We start from the raw sequence: 12,185 nt of genomic DNA, 5'->3' as shown, positions 1-12,185 counted from the left end.
CCAGGCTCAGGTGTAATCTTGTTAGAGCCTTTATCCTGTGTTTGCGTCAGGGCCAGTGAGAGGCTCAGGTCACTGGCCCCCAGTGACCTTAGATGCTCCTTTTCTGACCCCACCTACTAAGCTTCTCTCAGGGATACATTGTTGCTTTTTGTTTGGATTGATGCTGCTCTGTTAGGTGAAATTGTTCACACCTCTCTTTCTGCCCATACGTCCCTGTTCTCTGTTGCAGAGGGCTATCTCCCACTTCCTTCTCATTTGGGGTCCTGCATTACCCCCTCTCCCTCCCCACCCCCAAGCACACACCACCAGGTCGCTCTGCTGGGGCCACAGTATATCTTCATAAGGCTAAACGTGATACCTGAATCTTGGTCTTGTTTTAGTTTGGGTTTTACTGCTGTGAACAGACATCATGACCAAGGCAACTCCTATAAGGACTACATTTAATTGAGGATGGCTTACAGGTTCAGAGGTTCAGTCCATTATCATCATCCAGGTAGGTGTGGTGCAGGAGGAGCTGAGAGTTCTACATCTTCATCTGAAGACTGCTAAGAGAAGACTGTCATCCAGGCAGTTAGGAGGAGGGTCTCTAAGCCCATGCCCACAGTGACACACCTACTCCAACAAGGCCATGCCCACTCCATCAAGGCCACACCCTCTCCACAAGACCACACCCACTCCAACAAGGTCACACCTCCTAATAGTGCTACTCCCTGGGCCAAACACACCCAAACCACCATAGGTCTCAATCTTCTTTCCCTATTAGTGCTTGCCCGTGTGGATCTCCCGATCTTCTGAAATATTTTTAAAATACCGCATGCTCATGCCTTTCTTGCTCTATTGCTGGGTGCCTCCTCATCACTTGGTTTTTCTGTGCTTTGGTCCAACCTCCCCATCCTGTACTTGCTTCCGAGTCCACCCAGTGTACCAGCTGCCCTCTACCACATCCCTCCCTGGATGTTTACGTCCTCACAGCTTCTTGTATGCTACAACTGCCCCCAGGAAACGTCAAGGAGAAATGGAAGCCAGAGCTACCATCTGGAAGACTGTTTCTGAGGGTGAGGGTGGTAGGGAAACTGGCTGCCCAGGCCACATGTCACCCCAGAGAATTCTACACAGCACTGATTCCCGGGGATTGTGACTATTCCATTTTACCCGACTGTGCTGAAAGAATGGGAATCCCGCTTACTCTCTGGGTTCACAGTAGCCATTTTCTCTCTGCTGCTATGTAAACTCAAGAAGAAGCCTAGGAGCTGGGGCGTGGAGACCTAGTCACGATCTGTCTAGCACCACGGCTCACAGATGGAACTGTGCTCATTGTATGACATTTTGAGATGAAAGTTTGTTTTTGTTGGTTTTCCCTTTCCTTGCCTCTACCATTTCTTTACTCTCTTGTGCCTGTGCATCTCCGAAATCCTCCTTTTGCTTTCCAGGTCACATAAGCACAACTCCCCCCTCCCCCATCCTTCCTCACCATCTCTCTCTTTATCTGCCCCCCTCCCCATGGTCTGCATACACACACACTCACACACACACACGCTAAGCTCTGCCCCTGAGAGAGAACATGCAGTATTTGTCTGAGTATGGGTTATCTAGCTTAATATAATACATTCGTATTCACCTCTTTTCTTGCAAATCTCACTTTTATTTAGCGTTAAATGAATTCCATCGCATATATATACTGCATCTTCATTATCAAATTGTCCAGCTGTTGGTGAACATCTAGGCTGGTCCTATCTCCTTGCTATTACAAATAAGGCGTCAGTAAACAAGGATGATCGGGTGTCTCCAGTTAGGGCTACAATGCGAGATATAGAGTCCTTCAGGTCTATGCTCGGGAGTTAGTATAGCTGGGCTGTATGGAAGCTCTATTTTTAAAGTAAAGCATTCTTTTTACCATTGTTGGTTTTAATCTTGCATGTGTACACACACATACAGCAGTGTGCACACGGAGGTCAGAGGACATCTTTCAGGAGTTTGGTTCTCCCATCCCAAACCTTGTCAAAGCAGAGTTTCTTTGCTGTTTCTTCCAGTCTATGTACTCCCCCAGGCTAGCTGGGTCACTTCTGAGCAAGCCTCCTGTCTCTGCCTCTGGTCTTGCTCTAAGAGCATGGGGACTATTGAAGCATAATACAAAAACGAACCAATAAATCAATAAATAAATCAGCTTTTTGTGGGTACCAGGAATTGGGCTTAGGTCACTGTGCTTGTGTGGGAAGTGCATTTACAACACCAAGCCATCTCACTGGCTCCATTATGAATTTTTAAGAGCCTGCTATGCTAATTTTCCCGACAGCTATGCTAGTTTACCCCCCAGCCAGCATGGGATGAATGCTCCTCTCTCCTCACATCCTTGGTTGGTGCCTGTTGTCATCTAGTTTCTTGATAACAGCATTCTGAATGGGTGAGGTGGAATTTCAAAGTAGTTCAATTTGCATTTTCTGGGTAGCTATGTTGAACATTAGGAAGAAATTATTAGCAATTTTGTGTTTCTTCTCTTGAGAACTGTCTGTTCAGTTTATTTACTGATCAGTACTTTTGATTTTTTGGTGTTTTTACATGGAGTTATATTTTAGTTCCCCCACTCCCACCCCATTTTAGGTATAGTTAGCTAATAAAGATGTTTGCACGTTCTGTAGGCAAGCTGATTGCCCTGCTGATAGTATACTTTTTAATTTTCTGTAGTCTCCTTTGTTAATGTTCTATGTCCTGTGTTACTAGAGTCCTTGCCTGTATCTATATCTTGAAATGTAGTCATGTAGTTTCAGTGTTTTGGCTTTTAAATTAATGTCTTTGGTCCACATATCTATATATCGACCTATAGATATAGATGTAGATTATAGATATAGTTTTACCAGCAACATCTGTTGGATAGACTCTTCTTCAGTGTATGTGGAACATTGGTGGTCATGGATATGTGGCTTTATGTATGGAGTTTTCCATTCTATTTGACTGGTCTATAGGTCTACTGGTCTACATGTCAGTATTGTGCTGTCGTCACCATGGCTCTGTAGTATAATTTGAGGTCAGGTACTGAGATACCACCAGGAGTGTTCTTTCTGATTAGGATTGCTTTGGGTAGTTGTGATCTTTTGTATTCCCATATGAATTTTTGGGTCCCCCCCCCGCCCCAGTTCTGTGAAGAACATCAGTAGAATTTTGATGGGATTTGCATTGAATCTATAGAGTGCTTCTATAACTCAGCCATTTAACAATATTAATTTTGTCATCCGTCTTAGGGGTCCTGTTACTGTGAAGAGACACCGTGATCACGGCAACTCTCACAAAGGAAAGCATTTAGCAGAGGCTAGTTTACATGTTTGAGTCTATTATCATCATGGCAGGAAGCATGGCAGTATGCAGGCAGACATGGTGCTGGAGAGATAGCCGAGGATGCTATATCCGGATTGGCAGGCAGTGGGAAGAGAGAGACATGGCCTGGCTTGAGCTTCTGAAGCCTCAAAGCTCACCCTGCAGTGACACACTTCTTCCAACAAGGCCACACCAGTCTAACAAGGTCACTTGTCCTAATCCTTTCAAATCATGCCACTTCCTACGGTGGCCACTCCTGTGGTGGCCATTTCCGTTCAGTTTGGCCCAAGCTAGTGACATTAGAGAAGAGGGAACCTCACTTGAAAAGAATCCCTCCACAAGATCAGGCCATTTTCTTAGTGACTGATAGGGGGGCCCAGCCCATTGTGGGTGGTCCTGGGTTCCATGAGAAAGCAGGCTGAGCAAGCCATGGGAGGCAAGCCAGTAAGCAGCACCCTTCCACGGCCTCTGCATCAGCTCCCGCTGCCAGATTCTTTACTCTCTCTGCGTTCCTGGCCCTGTCTCCCTTTGGTGATAATTGTTCTGTGGACGTGGACATGAAAGAGTCTCCTCTCCAAGTTACTTTTGGCCCATGGTGTTTCATCAGTGTAATAGAAACCATGACAAAGCCAGTGAAGTTGATTCCTCGGTTGGTTGGTTGGTTGGTTGCTTAGATTTGTGGTTGGGAGATTTTCTTTTTCCTCCTAATTTGTTTTTGCAACAAATTTGTAACTGGTACGTGTGAAAACTATTGGTTCTCGTGGTTTTGCATTCTATAACTTCATAAGAAGTATTTATTAGAGGTAGGATTTTTCTTGTAAGGTCTCAATGGTCTGCTAGACATGGAGTCATGTCAACAGTGAATAAGGATAATTTAACTTTTCCCTCCATAAGGCCTTCTATACATGGACTCATGACAATGGTGAACAGGGATAATTTAACTTTTCCTTCCTTATTTTTGTCTGTTTTATATCGTTCTCTCGCTTATTGCTTTAGCTAAGACAGGTAATACAATGGGGAAAGGAGAAAACTGGAGGTAGGTATTCTAACTGAGAAGAGGTGTGGAAGGTAATACAGAGCAAGAGAGAAGGAGAAATAAATAACACTGAAGCTATAGAAAAACATTACTTTATAAGCATACTTAAAATATGCACACAACACATGCACACACACATATTATCTGTTAATAAAATAATCATCATATTTATATAAAATAAAATATAATAAGATGTAGTTATGCTACCTAAGGTGATAATGGTTCTTTCAAGGAGCATAGACTATCCAAGTACCAGGCACAGGGAAATTTCCCTTTGAGTTGTTGCCCAGGGAGTTGCAAGAGACTCCCCAAGTAATATAGGCTATCAGGATTGTCCTACATTACCTCCTAGAACCATAATGCAAAACCCTATTGCTGAAGACATCACATCCTTAAGCTGCAGGGCTTAGCACAGACATAGAAGCCTCCTCTGTGAGGACTAGCTCTCACTGTATCCGAAGTTGCTATGCAACCTGCCAAAGAAGAGGAGCAATCAGTAGCCCCATCTAAATACAAAGCCCGGTGACCACAACAATGACTGGCTGGGCAGTATATCCCCCAACAGTTCAGTAGTAGCGCTATTATTCTGGAGGTAACCAGCAGCTGTCTAGTTAGACTCAAGTCCTGTTCTATAGGAGGGAATTCAAGTCTGGTACTGGAGCCCTAGCTAGTCCAGCTGGAAATGGTGGTGAGGTCGTAGACCCGAAAGCATAATCTACTACTAACATTTTCTAAACCTACCATTTATAACTGCACTCTAAATATTCATCCTTACACTCAGATAAATGTAGTTCCCACCCCTCATCGAGCAGCTTCTCTTCACAACAGGCAGAGGCTACCACAGAAGTCCACAACCTGTCAGAAGGCAGAAATATCAGTGGCTTATGGAGTGCACAGCCCCTACACCCAAGTCTCATGGATTATCATAGAAGCGACAAAACATTGTAAGAGCCAGAGGAACAGGACACCTGTTATGAGCTAGTGTCTTCTTGATATGACAGGGCAGCAGTACCTATTAAATTTCTAAAATATGGTTGCCTAGATAAGACCTATATAGTGATAACACCAGTTGCCATGCTGACGTGGGTAGAGATCTCACAAGGTCCCATGACTAGATGAAGCGCTAGAGATAATCAATGGCTGATGGAGATACCGAGAGTCAGCCTTCTTTAGGGACAGGCCTCTGATAGATACTCCAAACCCAAGTGGTCAGCCCTAAACAGAAGTCCATAAGAGCAACAATAAGTGGGCTCTGCAGTGTGTGTGTGTGTAGTGGAAATAATTATAGCAGTTGTCATGAACTTGAGAGGGAATAGGGTGAGGGACTCAGGGGGGTTTGAAGAGGGAAGGGTAGAAATGATGTAAATTCAATAGTCATGTACAATAGTCTCAAAAATTAAAATAAAGAGGAGAAGGGGACTAAATAAATCATAAGAAGGATGCAACGAAGTAGAACTTAGCAGAGAAAAAGTCCAGATGTCCAGCTGCTCTCGATTTCCTCCCGTTGTCTTTATTATTTTGAGGTGAGGTCCACAGATTCCCAATTTTGCCAGGACTTTCGTCACAAAGGCACGTCACATCTTGTTAAGGTCCTTTCTGTATCTATTGAGATAATCACACGATATCTTCCCTTAAGTGTATTTATATGGCATATTACACTTATTTACTTGTATATGTTGAAGTATCTTTGCATGAGAGGGAACCTGCTTAGTCATGATACATGGTATTCTTTTTCAATGTATTTTAAAAGTGTTATACCATAGAATACTTTTAATTAGCTCACCAAATAGCAAGGTACCTCATGGCACTTTCATACATAAATTTTGATCACACCCCCCCTTCCATCCTTTCTCTCCCTTAACTCCTTGCCGGTAGGTCCCAAACCAGGGACAAGTGGCTATCTAAGGTGCCTATCTAAACCGTGCTGGATGCCAGGTTCTCCCAGCATCCCTCAGTCCCTACCTGTTACAGGCACACCCCATCCCTACCCTGAACTCTCCAGCACCGGGGCTAGGCTGCATTTTCCCTGCAGCTCTTCCCTATATAACCCTTACATTTTGGCTATACTGGTCCTTTTTACCCTTTACCATCCTGGTCTCTTTTGATACTTACTGCTGACAGTTAACCATGCATGCACATGCCAAAAAGGGACAGTACTAAAGTATAAGACTTGTGTGAACATGCTGCCACATGATGGCATGGCTTACATGTGAACATGCATACCCATGCTGCCACATGACAGTCCAGGGATATGGCTTACATGTGAACATGTGTGCATGCCTCAAATGATGGGGTGGGGCATGGATTTTATATGAGCATGCATGTACATGCAACCACATGTTGGTGTTGAAACATCACATGTAAACACATGTTTACATGCTGCCAACGCACAACAGTCAAAAATGCTACATATGTGAACACTCATGTCTATACCTTCACAGGGCAGTTCTGGGACAAAGCAGGTATGTGAACAGGCATGCCATTATGACCATGGGATGGTAGTGAGACATGGCATGCATTTGAACAAACATGCCCACATTACCACATGGTAGAGATGGAATGCAGCATGTGTGTGAACAGGCATACCCATGCCTACATGTGATGGATGCATGCTCAATTGTGAACACCTGAGCACACACGGCTATGGTTTGGCACTGGGAAACTGCCGTGTGAACCTGTGTGGCTATGCTGCCATTGGTTGGAACTGGACACAGTTCACATGGAACTCGGACACAACCCATCCTCAATTGATGCCCCTGGGTATCATGTGAGCATGTGTGCCCATGCCACCATGGTATGGTACTGGGACATGGTGTGTGTGAACAGGTGTGACCACAACACTACAGGCTGATGCTGGATCATGGTACACATGTAAGTATACATACATGTAAGTATGTGTCCCTATGTCGCTCATACTTTGTCACATTTGTTTGCACATGGCTTAGGTGTGAAATTATGGCCCATATGTTGTACTGGAACATGGCTAGTGTGTGAACATATGTTTGCCCATGGCCGTGTTGCTTCACTAGAACATAGCTCATGGATAAACACCTAAAATCATGTTACCATATGATGGAATGGGAACATGCTCAGATATGAACTTGCATAACTTTGCTACCACAGGACTGTGTTGGAATATAGCATGAAAACATGCACATCTGTGCCGCCACAGCATGTGTGTGAACACTCATGCCCATGTCCACATCTCCATGTGGTGGCACTGGAACATGGCACATGTATGAATGTGTGTGCCAATGCTGTGTTAGGATAGTGTTAGGATACTGCTCATGTGTGAACATATGTGAACACCCTGATGATCAATATCACTAGGAAATGGTTTGCATGTGAATATGTCCCCATACTGACACGTGATGGCACTGGGGACATGACTCATATATGAAAACTTTGGTCAGTGTTGGGACGTGACATGCATTTGAACATCCATGTTCATGGCCACCATAGGATGGTACCAGAATATATCACATGTGTTAGGCTATGGACATGGCACCCATGTTGCCATTGGCAGCACCAGAACACAGTACACATGTGAACACACATGGTAATGTTGCTATGTGGTGACACTGGGACATAACTTGCATGGGATCAGGTGTGACTATTCTACTACATCATAGTGCTGGACATAGGTGCATGGGAGCAGGTATGCCCATATGGCAAAGTGATGGCTCTGGAACATGGCCCATGTTAACAGGAATGCCCATACTACCATATGGTGGTGCTGGGACACACCATGTGTGTGAAGATGTGTGTTCATGCCACCATGTGGCAGTGCTGGCATATGGCATGCATATGAACAGCCATGTCCTCACCACCAAGTAATGGTATTGTGACATGGTATGTAAAACCATTGCATGAGGCACTAGGACATGGTATCCATGGGAACGTGATGCCCACATCTCCAAGTGAGGGTGCTGGAACATGGCATACATGTGAATATGTGAGCCCATGCAGCCTTATGATGCTTCTGTGACATGGATCCTGTGTGAACACACATGCCCACAGTGCCCATGTGATGGTACTAGTGTATGGCTGATGTGTGACCGTGAACAAACATGCTATGGGAAGGTGCTGGGACCTAGCTGATGTGTGAATTCATATTCCCATGCTGCCATGGGGAAGTATGTGATCACAACTTGCATGTGAATAGATCTATCCATGCATGACAGTCTGGGTGTGATACTCATTATAATAGGTATGCTCGTATACATGGGTTGGTGCTGGGGTATAACATGTATGTGAATAGACACGTCTATGTCATTATGAGATGGTTCCGGGACATGGCCTGCATGAGAACAGGTGAGCCCATGCCTCAGTATGATGTCACTGGAACTCTGCTCATGTAGGAACACATGTGACCACACCACTACAAGACAGCACTGGGACACGGCTTGTGTGTGAACACATATACCTATCCTGCCAGAGGACAGTGCCATGATATGATCATGTGTGATCTGGTATGTCCATGCTACTACTGGACAGTGCTGGGGCATGACCATCATGTGAACACATGCCCACACCACCATGAGAGGGGGCTGGGTCATGGTATGTATGTGAATAGGCATGCCTACACCAACATGGCAGTGCTGGGGTATAGATGTGTGCTAACATGTGTGTTCATGCCCACAGGACAGACTTGGGCACAAAATATGTGTGAACAGATACGTCTATGCCACCATAGCATGGTGCTAGGGCACAGCTCATGTGAGAACACATGAGTCAATGCCACCAGGGCATGCAGCTGAGACAGGAGTTGTGTGCAAACAGGTGTACCCCCAACCCCCGCCGCCACAGGACAGTGTTGGGACATGACTCACATGTGAACCAGCATGGAAACACAGCCAGGATTTGATGCTCAGATGTATCTCAGGTATGATCATATGTGCTCACACTGCTGGTTGTGCAGCATGGGCAGGTGGGGGCACACAGGATCGGTACATACTTGCATGTGAACAGGCATACCCACACCACGACACAACAGTGCTGGGACATGGCTTTTGTGTGAACACATGTACCCATGCTGCCACATGACTGAGAGCTTGGACAAGAATCACTTACTGACACATGTGCTCACACTGCTGTGGGTCGGTGATGGGACACAGCTGATGTGTGGACATGGATAGCTACATCACCACAGTATTATGATGGGACGTGACAGATTTGATGGTGCTAGAGAACACAGCATGGCAGAGGCAGGCATGACCACATTATCATGTGGTGGCCTCGGGTCATGGTGTGTGCAGAAGTAAAAATGCAAATACAGCCACCTGGTGGTGCTGGCACACAGCACATGCAGGAGTAGGCTTGTCCACACTGCTACTCAGTGGTCCTGGGAAACAGGCATGCCCACACCACTAAATGCCAGCACCAGAACAAGGCATATATGTGTGGGAACAGGAGTACCTAAGTTACCAGATGGTGTGGAAACATGGCTTCTGTTTGAAAAGGCTTACCATGGCTGCCACGGGATGGTCCCGAGACATGGCACATTGTGAACATGTGCCCATGGGACAGCACTCTGACAGGGTATGTGCGAGAACAGATATGTCCACACCACTGCATGACGGTCCTGGGACAGGGTATACAGGTGGACAAGCATGCTCATACCACATGAGGGTTTGGGGCAGAGTGTGTACGTGAACGAGGAGGGCACATGCCACCACATGATAGCACTGGACTATGGCATGCCTGGGACAGGCAGTCCACAATACTATCTGTTGTCACTGGAATGTGGCACTTGTGTGATATGCATCCAGTGTCAGCATGAGAATAGGCCATGTGGTAGTACTGGAATATGGCATATTTAGGGCAGGTGGTCCCGTGCCACCACATTATGACACTTGGACAGGGCATGTGTGGAAGCATAGGCACTCTGCTTCCGAATTGTGAGGCCGGGACACGGGACACATGTGAACACACCACCAGGTGCCTGGGCTGGTCACAGCAGGTGTGCAAACAGGTGAGTCAGGGCCCAGCACACAGCAGCTGTAGGACACGGGAGGCACACTCAAAAGTGAGCTCTGTCCTATGGCAGGTGTACTGTGGGCCTGAGCAGGCATGCCTGCACCACCAGGTAGCAGTGATAGGATCCATCGGGTGCAGAGACAGGTGAGCCCATGCCTCCATGTGGTGGCTCTGGGACATAGCAGTCTTGTAAACAGGCATGCATGCATCAGCACATGGCAGTACGGGGGCACTGCAGGTGCCCAAACAGCACTAGGACATGGAACACGAGGAAACTGGGAAGGTGTATGCTTGTGTTTCTACATGAGCCAAATTCCAGCGCCATCCTACTGAGGCATGAGCTCACATGTTCTCATGCAGGCCATGTCTCTGCACCACCTGATAATGACACAGACCTGTCTGTTCACATACATGTTGTGCCATCCCATGTGTATGAGCATACCTATTAATGAGTGCCATGCCCAGGCTGTTATGCATGGATAAATCTATTCACATGCAAGCTGTGACCCCATGCTTTCCTGTGGCAGCATGGGCATGTGTATGCATGCCACTACTTGATAGTGCTGGAGTACAGCATGTATGGGAACGAGTGTGGCCATGCTACACACGATGGCCCTGAGCCACCCATGTGTGTAAATAGGTGTGCTCATGTCACCCATGTGATGGTGTTGGGACATGACATGAGTACAAATAGGTATGTCCAAGTTGTCACATGATGGAGCTATGACAAGCATGTGTGTCAATAGTTGTGCCCACCCAACTATGTGGTGGTCCTGGGACACATGACCCGGATATGCACAGGTGTGCCTATACCATCATAGCATGACCCTTTGACACTGCACACCTCTGGATAGGTGTGTCCAGGTTGCCACATGTTGGTTTAGAGATACTGATGTGTGGAAATGCATGCCAATACCATCAGGGGACATTGCTGGGATGCGGCTTGCATGTGAACATGTGTGCCCACACCCATCACCCTGAGACAATGCTGGGAAATGGCACAAGTGTTTACATGTGCCCACACTGCCACAGAATGGTGGTGGGACTTAGCACACATATGAACAGGTGAGCCCAGGTGCCATGCCATGTGGTCGTCCTAGGACATAGCTGGAGTGTCCACGGGCATACCCGGGCAACACATGGTGGTTCTGGGATACATCAGGGGTGCAAACGGACCTGCCTACACTTCCACACTGTGAGACTGGGACTTGGCATGGGTATGAACAGGTACGGCCATGCCACCAGATGCCTGTGCTGGGTATACAGCAGGCGTGCAAAGGTGAGCCATCACTGATCTCTGACTGCACTGGGAGATGGCACAGGAGCAAACAAGTGTGGTCACGCTGTCGTGTTACAGTGCTGGGACTTCATAGAGTACAAGCAGGCCTGCCCATCCTGCAACATGTAGGTGACGGGAAATAGCTGGAACACAGAAGGCACAGAGGCTGAGCTGACATGGGACAGTCAGGGACACGGCAGGTATGTGAACAGCCATGCTGCACTGACACACTGCAGCCCTGTTCATGGCAGTCATGAAAACAGGCACTCCCAGGCAGCACATGGCAGTACTGGGGCATGGTAGGTGCACACACAGTCATGCCTGTGCCACCAAGTGGTGGCTCTAAGGAACAGCATGTGTATGTTGGTTGCACTGGGACTTTGGCCAATGTGCAAACAGGCTTGCTTTTAGCTACTCCATAGAGACCCTGGGAAATAGTGTGTGAGAACTGGCACACCCAGGCCTCATATGTTGGTGCAGGATGTAGCAAGTATGTGGATGGTTTTGCCTCTGCTTCCACAATGCAGCATTGGGACGCAGTATGTGTGCCTCGTGCATGGGCACCTGTGCCACAGGTACTGG

This window comes from Mus musculus, chromosome 10 (genome assembly GCF_000001635.26).
Source record: "Mus musculus strain C57BL/6J chromosome 10, GRCm38.p6 C57BL/6J".
Taxonomy (NCBI): domain Eukaryota; kingdom Metazoa; phylum Chordata; class Mammalia; order Rodentia; family Muridae; genus Mus; species Mus musculus.
Note: the sequence above shows the minus strand (reverse complement) of the source record.